Below are 13,612 nucleotides of genomic sequence, written 5' to 3' on the forward strand. Positions count from 1 at the left end.
ACAGAAAGTCAGTGGCAGAGATGGAAACAGAATCCAGATCTTCTGACTCCCAGTCCTGTGTTTTTGCCATGAAACCATCTTTCCTCCCTTTGCTTATTTATTACAGCTTCAAATAGCTTCAAACCTCCCTTGAAAAATGCACAAAGGCAAACATATGTTGTAAAAATTAATACTTGGCTACAAAGTACAAAGATTAAAATGACTCATATTTTAATATAACGTCAGCGCATGCAGGAAACGTTTAGAATTGGGGCACTCTTGACTTTGTGCTACATTCTCCTCAATAAAACAAACACTAAGAAGCACTGTTTCTCCATTGACACCAGGAAAGATTTCACAGTACATGTTTTAGCCTCTTTCAGATTTTGTGCTACATTCTCCCCAATAAAACAAACACTAAGAAGCACTGTTTCTCCATTGACACCAGGAAAGATTTCACAGTACATGTTTTAGCCTCTTTCAGATTTCTCCTCCAGACATATTGCAATCCGTCCTATATTTACATGCAGACTTAATGTCCCTCAGCCCATTTATATGCCACCTCCACTTCTCTTGTCACTATGGAGAAGATTGATAAACAACCAGTTAGCAAATAAAATATTTCAGAAGGAATGTGAAAACCACTGCCTAGGGACTTTTCATGTACTGCGCAGTGACAATGTTTTATTCAGCATTTGCTGTAACTTCACAGAGCCTCTCTCACTGCAGCATCAGCCACATGCTGTGCAGTCAAAACATGCTCTTCCCACAGAACTTAGAAACTTAGACATGTAACTGTATCGTACCCTGGTGGAATCTGTATAGTTCTCATAGGGGAGAACTCTTACTTTAAAAGTAATTTATCTGGAGTGAAATGCAAAGACCACCCTCAAGTGTCTAAGCAGAGTAACTGCAGAAAATATCAGAGGCATGATTTATTACTACATAGCATTTATACTAAGGTGTCTCATTGCATTTCACAGCCAAGTTACAGCCAAGATATCATGGGCTATGTAAGCTACAATATATTGCAGAGATAACACCTGTAGATAAGACGGTGGGAGTGAAGAATGGCACAGTGGCCACATTTCAGTAAGAATTACTGAATATTGAGACAATTTGGAGGTGCAGGGAGTAAGGTTAGATTGGTTTTTATGAGAAGGAGGTCTAAAAGTCATAGGCTGGGGAAAGAGTTGCATCTTAAGATGGAGTTTTCAAAGAATCAAGGAACAAAGTAGACACAAAGAGGCAGGGAGTTTGTTCCCAATGGAAGTGACAGTGTGGGAGAAGGTCCTTACTCCCACTGCAGAGAGAACACAAGAGGACAGCTGTGACAAAAAAGAAGTGTGGTATTGAAGCCATGTAGACAGTGGGCTTGATAATTAAAAGTAATGCTGTAAAGACAGGGTCCAGATCCTTGGCCTCTGGTCCATCTCCTTTGCATTGTGGGAGCAGCACAAGTCTGGAAAGCTGCCTTAAGTGGGCATCTGAGAAAATGGGGGAGTGCAAATTGACTTTAAACCACCTTTGTTCACCCCCTCAGGCCCTGCATCAAACATAGCGGGGCTAGACCCAAGGATGTGGCTCACGGTTTCAAGAAAGGAAAAGAATAAGAAGAAGAGTTTGCACAGAGTTCTGCAATAGATTTATGATTGGGTGAGAAGAAGGAAATTATGGGAGAACTCAGAGTACATGACATTGAGAAAAGGGCAAAAATCTGCAGAAAGGACCCAAAGAAAAAAGAAAAATGGTGAAATAGGTTTGGGGATCCTCTGCAGAGAATTGAGCCCAAACAGGTGTTTGAGAGAAAGATACACCTTCCTGTTGCCATCAGATATGCAAAGTGCTGGTAAAATGCTAGTCGAATACAGAACCATAAATGCTTGGTGGATAACCAACGGGGTTATTATTAATCAAAGACACACAGAATGTTCCACTTCAGCACAATGTTCAAACTAAAATAGCACAAACGTATTCTGCCTAGTACCAGACATATGATGGGCTGGTATAAATTATAAATGCTGTAATCCAAGACAGCTCTTCTCTTTGTTGTGTTCAGCATTCCCAGGAATGTTTACGCGTGTGTTCCTTCTTATTCTCTTTACAATGGACTTGCAAAACAGAATGCAGCTCTTTGATTAATGCTAAGGAATGCTGTGCCCTGTGGTTGCAGTACCCAGATGTAGTGGTGAGAGCACTGAAAATGTAGTGTGACAAAGTTCCTTCTCTACCTTGGTGAGTCCTGCGCTTATTGGCGGATTTTGCTCACCTCAGAGATTCACGGCAGCCCTCAATTTGGCCACTTTCATGGGGCCCCTTCTGAGCATGGACCCGGCTCTATGGTGCCATTGTAATCCCGGCACTGACCCTCATTTGTGCCACTGCTACACCCTGCGCAGCTGAGGTGGAGCAAACTTGGATTTCATGCCACACGCAGTTTTCCCCAGTCACATCTCCAATCGTCCCCCATTTCAGCAACAGAGAAACAGATAGTACAGTATAGCTATGGTGAGTGGGTAAGAGGCAGAATGAACATAGCTTGAGTTCCATACCCAGGGTGGAATGTATGGCACTGTGTAGCTGAGATCAGGATTTGACTTTACCCAAGAAAGAGAGATTAGATACTGGCTGTTAGTTGGAAAGATTGCTCAGGTAGCACGTACTCAGCAAAATAAACTACACAGAACTAGTTATATCTGCTCTAGAAGGCAAAGGGCTGAATCAATTCTACTATGATTCAAACCAAGGATTTTAGGTATTTCAAACCTTAGCCAAACAGCACTAAACCAGTCCCATCCAGGATAAGAATACACATTAGTAGGAAGGGAAACTGTGCCTACAATTTTATATGAGTGATGGGGAAATGATTTTGTAAATGACTTTTTGGGAAACATGCTCCGTGCTGGAGAGGCCACATTTACCATTTATACAAAATTGGCATGGTTGGCAGGATAGATGCAAACCAGGTAGGGGGCTTAGAAATTGTTTGGGTTGGAAAAATATATAATCACTTTAAAATCTATGGGGCTGAATTGAAAACGCTGGCTTGGGGCATCTCAGAGGCACTCAGCATCAGTATTCAGGGTGGTGGAAGAAAAAGGAATCCATTAAGGCCGAAGGTGCTTGGAGAGGTGCATCCAAAGTCTCATAGAAGAGTTCATTCTGCTGGTGGAAGACTTAGGTTCTGAGTGGGAGAATGTGGGTAAGCAGTATTGCTGGAGAAACTGTGTCCAGAAGGAACTGCAGGATCACAAAGAATCAAGACACTTAAGAAGAAGGATGATCCTGTGGTTAAGGCATTTGCATGGGAATCAGGAAATTTGGGTCAGCTTTTGCAGCTTTGACACTGACTTCCTGTGTGACCTTGGGCATGTCACTTAAAAAGTTTTTGTTTTGTTTTGTTTTTCCATTTCCCCACCCTGTAAACAGGGTCAGTAACATTTTCCTAATTCTCAGGGTGTCACTCAAATAAAATGGTAATGAGTATTGTGGAAAAGCCTATCCATACATAAACCTCCTGTGAATCAGTGGAAAGAAGTGGAAGTAAACAAAACTTTCAAAAGAAACGTATGTTCTCAACATACGGTCTGAACACTTAAATATATACACTGAGGTATTGCAATGATCTGCAAAGGAAATGAAAAAGGGAAGTTCCTTGACTACAGTGAAGTATCAATATTGACAGCAATATTAACAGATGTTAACTGTTAACTAATATTAACAGCAAGAGGTACTATTTTTCTTTTAACTGAGATCATGGAAGGATACAAACCCACTCGTTCTTATTCTGCTGCTCACTTTCCCCCTACAAGCTACACACAAAGGTTTAAAGTAGGTGGGTCTCGTGGAGTTACATGCCAGTCCAAAAAATCTTTGACTATGAACCATCAATGTGATGCGGCTGTGAAAAAGGCAAATGCAATCCTAGGGTATATTAGGTGAAGCATTTCCAGTAGAGATAGAGAAGTATTAATACCACTTAAAAACTATCTTTCTGTAGTTAACACATTTGTTTGTTATCTAAACCAGTGTGTTTTGGATTGAAGTGTTTGGGAAACTCCATTTGGGATAACAAGATTTGTGCACATCATTTTCTATTAATAAATGACAGAATATGTCTATGTCCAGGAGGGTGTCGGGCAGTACAAGATGCACATTTCTGTGGGAAAGTCTGGTACTGGGAGTTTCCTGTTGTTGCCCTGCAGTGTAATTCAGGAGTGGCTGGCTATAGTAGAGCTGGGAGTGATTTACACGGTGGAGGCTGCGTGATTGCAAACCAGGAGTGGTTGCTCTCACAGACAAACAATGTAAAAGGCACCCCAGCTTGGAGAATTAAAGGACACAGTTGTCCATCAGTCCAGACTGTACCCTGGGTAATGTCACTGTATATATATATAAAAATTCTCATAGCAAAGTGACTGACCCATTATTATTTTATCAACTACAATTGGTTAACAACATAGTAAAAACATCCGGTTTGGTTAATAATTAAATCACATAATGTTTTCATATCATGTGCTGCAAAGAACTACAGGAGACACATTAAAAAGCCACTTGCAGCTCAGCAGCCTCAGTCTGAGTATCGCTGGTCTAGTGGTTAGGGGAATAACTTAGAACCGAGGAGACTTGGGTTTAGGTGCCTGCTGTGCCACAGACTTCGTGTGTGAGCTTGGGCAAGTCACTCAGCTGCTCTGTGCCTTAGTTTACCCCCTAACGCTCACCACTTCTTTTTGGTATCCACTCTTCTTAGATCTAGTATTAAGAACATCCCCCTGTCCCTTCAAATTTAGCTTTATAAATGGAGGCAAATAGGTGTTCTATAATCTTTTCTTTTTTAATTAATGAAATTCCATCGCTGGACAATGAGGGGCCCAGCACTGTTTAAAGGTGACTTTAAAGACGACAATCCCCAAAGTAAAATAATAGGGCTGTGCCCTTTTTTGCTTCTTTGTGCTGTATATAAAAGGCTTGAAGCGTGTTGGGGTATTATTTTTCTCTTCCCCCCTGCTCCCTTCCCGGTTTTTACCTTAGAAATGTCAGGAATTTCAAGTTGGGGCTTTAGGAGTTTGTTTGCTAGATGACTTGCCGCTGACTGAGGTTTTTCACGGGTCCCACTTCAAGGGGCAAGAGTTTTGGATCTTTAACAGATATCTTTTTCTTCAACTCTTTCTCAGGTGTTTGAGTTAGAGAAGTTAATAAGAACATTCTGAATAAAAATTACTTCCCCATCTTGACTAACCTTGTTTCATGGGCATCATATTTCTGATGACATCATCTTCTTAGTTCTCGTAATGTCCATAAAGTCTCGTAGGGTGGGCAAAATTTAAATTTCTAAATGTTAAAAAAAAAAAAACCTTAATAAAAATCAAACAAAAGCCTCTTTCAGAGCTTCCTTATACGTTACAAAGATACACTTATGCACCCAGCCCTGCCCCCCCACAAAAAATCCAAAGAACCCACTAACCCATTTCTTTCTTTGGCAGGCCACCCTCCAGTCCTGTAATACAACTGGTTTGGTAGGTAAGATGCTGGAAATCCTGCCAATTTCGCTCTTTTTAAAAAGTTCTCCAGGCTCATTTAGTTTGATGGTTTGCATGAGCTTAATGTAAGTATATGATTCATTTAAAAATGAGGGGAAAACATGGGGAAGGTAAGGAATAGTTTAAAGGAAGAAGTAGATCAGATGAAAGTGCCCAGGAAAAGGTTAAAAAGTCTCTTCCTTGATGTAAACTTGGAAACGATGGAATGTCTCATTGGTAGAAGGGAAATATCATGTAAGAACTGGACCAAAGCAAGATTAAGAGACCAGGGGCTCACTGATCTGCTCCCATAGGGTAGTCCAACTTCTTGCTTATGTAACCCAGAAAGCTTCTTGCTTGTGTAGCCCAGAAAGCTGCAGTGGGTCATTAATCCACTTCTGCATCTCTGGAATTTAGGGATTGCTGGGGGATAGTCTAGTCAGTGATACGTAGTCTGCAATGGTCCCCAAGAAATCAGTTGACACCCCAAAATAGGTGGAGTGCAGAAAAGTCTAGCTACACTCCCCACCTCCCACATTTCTTCCACCCAGCTCCTGAGACACCCCTGTTCCAGTGGTATTTGTATCATAGGCCATCACCCAGGCAACCCCTTAGGTTGTAGGGTAGGGGTGAATCTGGCAGCTTTGTGGCCCCTTTACGCCACAATAGTGGCATATGCAGAATGCAGCCTGGAATCAAGGCCCAAGGCTCTGTACCAGAGCTCTCTGCGTCCTCATTCATCAGAAAGGCGGTGGCTAAAATGCAACCTCGTGGGGTACGGTAGGGGGAAAAAATGGATGGCTCCTCAAGACTCTGACAGGGCTGCAGATAATCAGATTTGTTAGGGGGGGAATATCCTGTGTCGCTCTTAGAATAATAGAATTTAACAAACGATGTGATAAACCAAAGGTCGGTCAGTGATCCCCAACCACATCTCACACACACATCCACATACTGTAGGCACACGCATTCCCACTTAGATACACACACACACAAATACGTGTTGTCAGTAACACCCTTTCCTAATAACTGCATCTTCCCCCTAGTCTAGTCTTTTTGTCTAGTATGTACTGATTTTTTGCTGGGGTTGGCAAGCAGGCTACTTACCGGTAGAAACTGACTACTGTTGTGCATTGTAATGAACTGGCGAGTGTCTGTGTACCCTTTAATGGCTGGAATCAAAACTTCTCTATTTTGTGTCATAGGCCACCTATGTTAACAGGGAATGGAGATTCTCCATGTGGAATAGCAGGATTTGGCTTCTATTCTTACTGTTTCTGTAAAGTGGCCATAGTGTGCAGCATAGCATGAATTGTGAAGTCCCAGGCGATCAGAGATGTGTGGATACGATAATACTTTAACAAATCTCCCTAGTGACTCCCAAATGTGACATGAAACAAAGGAGTTAAAAGTCCAAAACTCAGCTTCAAACTAACTTAGCCAAATACATCCCTGGTGTAACACCACTGAAGTCAACAGAGTTACACCAGGAATTGAAGTGTCCCATTGTATTGTGAAGGTATCAGCACTCTTTGCAGCAACATTTCCATGCAACCCTTGGGGAAAAAAATTCAGAGCATATGTTCTATGGGAACCTGATAGTGTTTTGATTGAATATTGCTTTTAATGATCTGCAAAGGAGCAGCAGAAGGGCCTCCTGAGAGCTTTCTGGTTTTTGTACCAGCCTCATTACCTCAGATGCAGATAGAATTTAAGAATCTTTGTGTCTTTAGGAGCCACAATTGATCCCCTCCTCTGTTATCACACATCCCCCAAAAGACACACATAATTTTTGCACCTCAATAGTTTTTTCTGTATGCCATATAATTATTTTATGTTTCATATTTATTATTACAGGTACAGTGATGGATTGCTCACTTTCCCTAGTATTGGTGTTTGCCCTAAGGACTGGTGCAGAGCTCATGACTTGCCAGAGGTCCGATTCGCCTCTCGCTTAGTGTTGGTGTTTTTACAACAATGTAACTTCACTGTCTGGTTTCTCTGGGGTCTAAGTGGTAGGAGACTCTTAACAGTCTACAAGATTTCCAGCCTCATGCTGCAAAGATGAACTTAACTATCGGTGCTCATGAGTACTAAATTTGATTTTATTTTGATGACTCAATAACAATTCAGTCCCAGGGTTCTGGGAATAGATGGTTACTGCCAAACCACAATAAATGCTTTGTCTGGAACTCATGGAACAGTAACATAGCAATGGAGGGTGTATCTGTGTCTTTTACTCCCTCTGAATAAATTCTCAGAATCCTGGGATGGATTTCATGAAATGTATAAAGGAACAGGCTTTTCATTTCTCTAAATAAGGAAGGGACAGTGGAACTCAGCAAAACAGAGGATTTTGTATTATGCTCCTGTTTGGGATTTATGCAAGCCAAATTCCCTACCCATCCTCAAACAATGCTCTATTCAATGTAAGGCACGCTTGAGAGAGTTCACATTACCTTTTTGTTGCGCTGGGTTGATGGAATTTATCTGCTTTCATGGAGTAAGTGTAAGTAGAACCTAACTACTGGCGCTGGGCTCCAGCTGTGAATTTTGGATCTGGATTAGAATTTCCCAAAGTTCAAAGAGGCTTGGAACTGATGTCTGGTTCAGGCCCACCTTTACTGAAAACACCTAAGTGCAATGAAGAAAATAAATTAGGGGCCATGTTTTCATGTGTTAAAAATATCATGTGTCCCTGAAAACTAGTGTAACCCTTCTGCCCGTCAGAGTTGGCAGCAACAAGGGCCGGGTTCAATATCTAGGGGTTCCATTCCAATAACACAATGCAAACCGGCTCGAGCCCCCACCCAGTGACCTGGGACAAATATATACCACGCCCGCTGGGCGCCTCCAAGAGGCAATACTTCCCCTCTCGCAAGCACATAGTCTGAGTGTAGCAAAAGTCTTTTAATAACAGAGAGAAACAATGTGGCATTATGTTGGGGAAACACCACCAACAGGATTCATAACACAACCCATGAGCAAAAACAACCCCACCCCAGGCAAATTGGGGCATGCCCTTTTCCCTTTGGTTCTTGAGTCCAGCAACCCCAAAAGTCCAATGCCCCAAAAGTCTCTGTCCCTGGTCAGGGCAGCCCCAGAGTTCGAAAGCTTATCGGCGGAGCTTTACCTCCCAACCTGGGTGGAAATGGGACGGGGGTAAGAGGCACCTTACGTGATCTGAAGCTGACCGCCCCATAGCTCCATAGCGGCGCTCCGCTCCGCCAGCCGCCCCACAAAACTCCTTCGCGCAGCTGCACTCCGCTCCACCAGCCGCCCCACGAACTCCTTCGCTCAGCTGCGCTCCGCTCCGCCAGCCGCCCCACGAACTCCTTCGCTCAGCTCCACGGCCCACAAGCAGCTCCTGCCATCCACACACTGCTCCGTGTCGAACTGCTTCACCAGCCGTCCCGCAAACTGCTCCACAATATATCTTCAGGCTCCCCCACTACTTAACACAACACTCAGTGATTTCAGCTCTTAGGTGAATTCAGCTTATAGTAGGGGAGCCCCAGTGCTGGTGCACTGTCAGCCCAAAGTGAGCTCAGCAGCCTATAACTAGACTTCTAATGAAATCAAAATTAGCTCTGATATTTCACAGTGGAGAAAGGAGGAAGTGCAATCAGCATGTAAGGCCCTCACCAAGGGGCCCATGCCACCAAGTATTAATACTTGTCCCCAGCCTCTCTCCATTCACACAGTTTTGGAACCCATGACCCTTGCCTAGCGAGTGCTACTTAGATGATGGTGAATCCCTCCATCGTAACAAAAGGCCACGTACAGTTCCAAGCACAGTTCCCATAATCAGGGTAATAACAATTTATTCTTCCTGCCCCAATAACAGAGACACTGGGGATCCCACAGCAGCCAAAGTGACCATTTGGGCAGCTATGGTCTCATTCTAGGCGTGGTGGGTGTGCCTATGCAAATGAGATCGGCCCCTGAAGTTCTTTTCCACAACTTGCCACACCTCACCACCAGATGTCAGGGTGGAGCTCATCCTGACACTGCTTACACTAGGAATGCCCCTCTTGTGAGGGACGGTCCCAGTGCCCCAGTTTTTTGCCCACAGAATGGGTTCCAATGTATTTCATGGTGTTTTTCTGTTACTCCCAGGGTTTGGTTGCAAACAAGGACCATGCCATCATGGGAGCCATACATCTGGATCACAATGCTTATAGCTCTGGTCTTTATCACAGGAACAGCTAGCTGCATAATATGCTGTGTGTACCAAAACCACCTCATAAGAGGTAAATGAGCAAAATATATATTATTATTGAGGGGCTTGGACTGGAGATTGAAAAGGTCTTAAATCCGTAGACTGAAGTCAATGGCCACAGACTTTGTCCCTCCCATTGTGTCCAAACCTAGAGCCTTAAAATTCAACTGTTCCTCCCCAACAGTGAAAATTCCTTTGAATAAAACTGGACTGTTCCCTACCCTGTGCTAATGCTTTGTCCAGTCTAGTTTTAAATGTCCAAAGCAATGCAAGGTACACCACTTCCTTGGGATCCCAGTGCATAGGTGACAAAAATCTCACCTATAGGGAAAAATCCTTGGAAATCATTTCCATGTTGTTGAATAACAAAAATAAACAATCACTAGGCTGTTAAGTGTCAGAGTAGCAGCTGTGTTAGTCTGTATTCGCAAAAAGAAAAGGAGTACTTGTGGCACCTTAGAGTAACAAATTTATTTGAGCATAAGCTTTTGTGAGCTACAGCTCACTTCATCGGATGCATTCACGATGTAGCATTCATCGGATGTAGCTCACAAAAGCTGATGCTCAAATAAATTTGTTAGTCTCTAAGGTGCCACAAGTACTCCTTTTCTTTTAGGCTGTTAAGGTGACTAATTCTTCACTGGCAGATGGTAACAGAATACAGTATCTCCACAACTTCTGTTTAAATAAGACTGTTTTCTTAGCTCAGTGCCAGCGCATTTGAGGGCTTTCAGTAGAACGATAAGATTATAATATCATACCAATCACCAACGGACTGGTATACGTAAGTTAACATTTTAAATATTCTGTTTGTGAGTGGGTCAGAAAAACAAAACCTGCCTCTAAATTCTTGATTCTAGACTAGCCCCTCCCAAGTCACAGCAATATAAGTTCATCCTAAGTTCAAACAGAAGAATGGAACAGATTTATGGTGCAAAATGACTCTCCTGCATTGAAGCCAACATAGGGAATTTCCTTGATCAAAGGGGCTGAAATCCATCCCATTGAATCACAGATTGGGGGCTTGGAGTCATTTTGCTGACAAAATAATGGAGGAAAAGCTACTAGCTGAATATACAAGGGGAAAAAAAAAACCTATGGACCAGGAAACGCAGCAAATTTCAACTTGCATAGGTGTCTTGCATATCATTTTCAGGGGGCAAGGGCTGTCCCCAAACAGAATTGGAATGAAACTTGACCTACTAAATAAGAGGATGTCTCAAGATCCCATGAATTTTGGGACATCACAGAGAATGGTGGCATTTGCTTGGAGGCTCAGGCCCAGATCCTCAAAGTGATTTCAGTAGTTTTAAATACCTTTGAGGATCTGGGCCCCATTGTCTCCACACTACCCTGGTTCTCCACTTTCCCATGGTGGCATGACTTCCTGAGGACAGTTGCCCCAAAGTCCCCTGCTGTGGTGGCAATGTTTCCAATGTGAAGAAGGAAAAAGTTTATATTGCAAATTCTCTGCAGCTTTGAAGGAAGATGATTAGGAGAGTGATAATCTTCTGTTGCTTCCTTTCCTATGCTACAGAGCCTTTTGTCCTGTGGCATATCCATAAAAGGACTTTTGTGAGATCAGCTGCAGCTCCACTGTCTCTGCTGCCTCCCCAACATTTCATTTTCACCTGTTTTGAGTCCTCTTCACACTCACAAGTGGAAGGGATGATAGGGGCCCAGAGTATTCAGCTGGTAGCCTTTCCTGGAGTTTCTTAATGATCTTCAACATTGCACAGCTGGCTACAGGGGTGGAGGGAATAGCCCAACACAAAAAGAAATAAACCTGTTCTTCAGTTAATCTGTGAATGTTCCAAGGGCTGCCCTCTCTCAGCTACCTTATGTCAGTGACTGCAAACATACAGAGCTCAAGACATGCACACAATGAAGGAACATTGCTTTCCCCTGGCATTGGCTTTATGTGTCACAGTTTTGCCAATAGCCTGAACAAACTGGCACATTCTGCAGAAAGTTGTACAGCAATCCCCAGATTTGCACAGCATGGATTGATAGGTTTTTTTGTAGTTAACTGCAAGAGTTGAGGGCTTTATAAGAGCTCTTTAAGACCTCTGTCTCATTCTTTGTTTTACATCCACAGAGCTTGATATTCAGAGAGAAGGTTCTCCAAAAGAAGTCAAGGCACGAGGAACGAAAAGCAGCTTTTAGAATCTATCTACACTTATATGGATCCTGTTGCAGCGTATGATGATGATGCAATGCCTGAAACAGTGTATGAAATTAAATGAAAAAGCTACTCGCTACTTTGAAGCAAAAATAAAGATAGCTTATTTTTCAGACACCACAACCAGCTGGTCACTGTCAAATTGAAGCATCCTGTCCCCTATAGCCCATAGAGCTAGCTTTAGCATTTATTTTATTTATCAGTAACACAAGGACTCTACCGGCCCATATCCTGTAAGACATTGGCTTCAGCAATTAGCATAAAGGCTTGAGGCCTATGGCTTTGGCACAGAAATGGCCTAACCAACACCCCTAAGTTTTGGGGAACTGGGAATAGAGCGTTTAAGGAAGAAGTTCGTCCATAACGACACCAACCAAGCCCAGGAACATGAGCTAACACCAGCTTTTGGATATTTTAGGATAGAACATCTGCAGATGTCTGACCACAAGAGTGCCATGACAACAAACTGATGTATATGATAATAAATTGAGATTATTCCTATACTAACCTATAGGAGAAGGGCACCCCAACATTAGTAGTGGGAGGAAATACAAATAAGGAAGAGGGAGAAACCCTTACTGAATATGGCATTACACATAGTGGCATCAGCCTAACATATTGCAAAAATTGTATCCCAGCCTGGGTGTGCGAGGAGAGAGTGAGGTAGCTCTTGGGAGGTGCCAGGATGATGGCCACTGGTGATGAGGAAGATAATGGCTAACATTTCAGGTTGTTCTGCAAGGGATGGTGCGAGTATATGGATGTTCAGATGTATATTCTGTATTATCTCGATCTACCTTGCTGGGTTAGTGTGTTTGTGACTGTGTTAAATGTATTAATAAACTATTGTAAATACAGAAGGGTTCCTAAAATGTGAGTGTTGCAACTGAACGCTGATTTCAATAATACTGGGCCTGATCGTGGGACAAGAACCTATCAACCCTCGGAGTGATAACTGGGAATTCTTAAGTAATCCAATATAATTAGTACACAATCCAGAGATTCGGATACAACCCTAGCATTTTCCAAGGCTTTGTGAAATAAGCATTTTATAAACTTAAAGACTATGGCCAGAAACAGATCTGCCTGTGTACATTCTCGATAAGCTGGAAAAAGAAAGGATGGTTAATGCAGCTTTCTCAGAGGTTTTGCTTTGACTGGTTTCAAGTATTCATGGTTGAGATTTTAGAACTAGGAAAGCTTGGGAGGCAAATAGTTAGACTTCCAGACCAACAGCTGGGCAGTAGCTCTCATAGTAAATCTAGCAATATGATGAAATTGAAAATTTCAAAATAAGTGTGAAAATGCACCCTAGGGCAATGATTGCAGATGCAGATGGGTACACATAAGTCTCCAGGTTTATCTAAGACAATGGGACACTTACTATAAAGATCATGAAAGTAAGAGCTCAAAAAGGAAGTGTGAACATAATACCAACAGCCTACTACTACATCAGTGAGAAACATCAGAGCCCTCATCCCAGCTATCTTATGCTGAACTTACTGACATTGCAGGATTTTCCTCTTCATTAGTATTCTCCCTCTCAGGAGTAAGGGATATTAAAGAGGCTTTCTGCTAAAGTTGAAGGGCTGTTGTATTTTTAATGTGCCTAGAGTTCAGGACAACTGGAAAAAATACCCAGCATAATAGTGTAAAGCAGACAAAATAACTTGTAGAAATAGTGATGTATGCATGATAAGATACAGCTCT

General features: G+C 42.6%; 1 long non-coding RNA gene across 1 annotated transcript; it reads right to left on the reverse strand.

The window, feature by feature from the left end:
- Positions 1–5,228: 5,228 nt before the first annotated feature.
- Positions 5,229–9,092, reverse strand: LOC140899623 (uncharacterized). The gene is made up of 3 exons (XR_012155393.1): positions 8,677–9,092; positions 7,958–8,132; positions 5,229–5,310 (listed from the first exon to the last, which is right to left on the reverse strand). It is a non-coding gene; the product is annotated as an uncharacterized lncRNA (long non-coding RNA).
- Positions 9,093–13,612: the final 4,520 nt, after the last annotated feature.

The sequence above is a fragment of the Lepidochelys kempii genome, chromosome 17 (genome assembly GCF_965140265.1).
Source record: "Lepidochelys kempii isolate rLepKem1 chromosome 17, rLepKem1.hap2, whole genome shotgun sequence".
Taxonomy (NCBI): Eukaryota; Metazoa; Chordata; order Testudines; family Cheloniidae; genus Lepidochelys; species Lepidochelys kempii.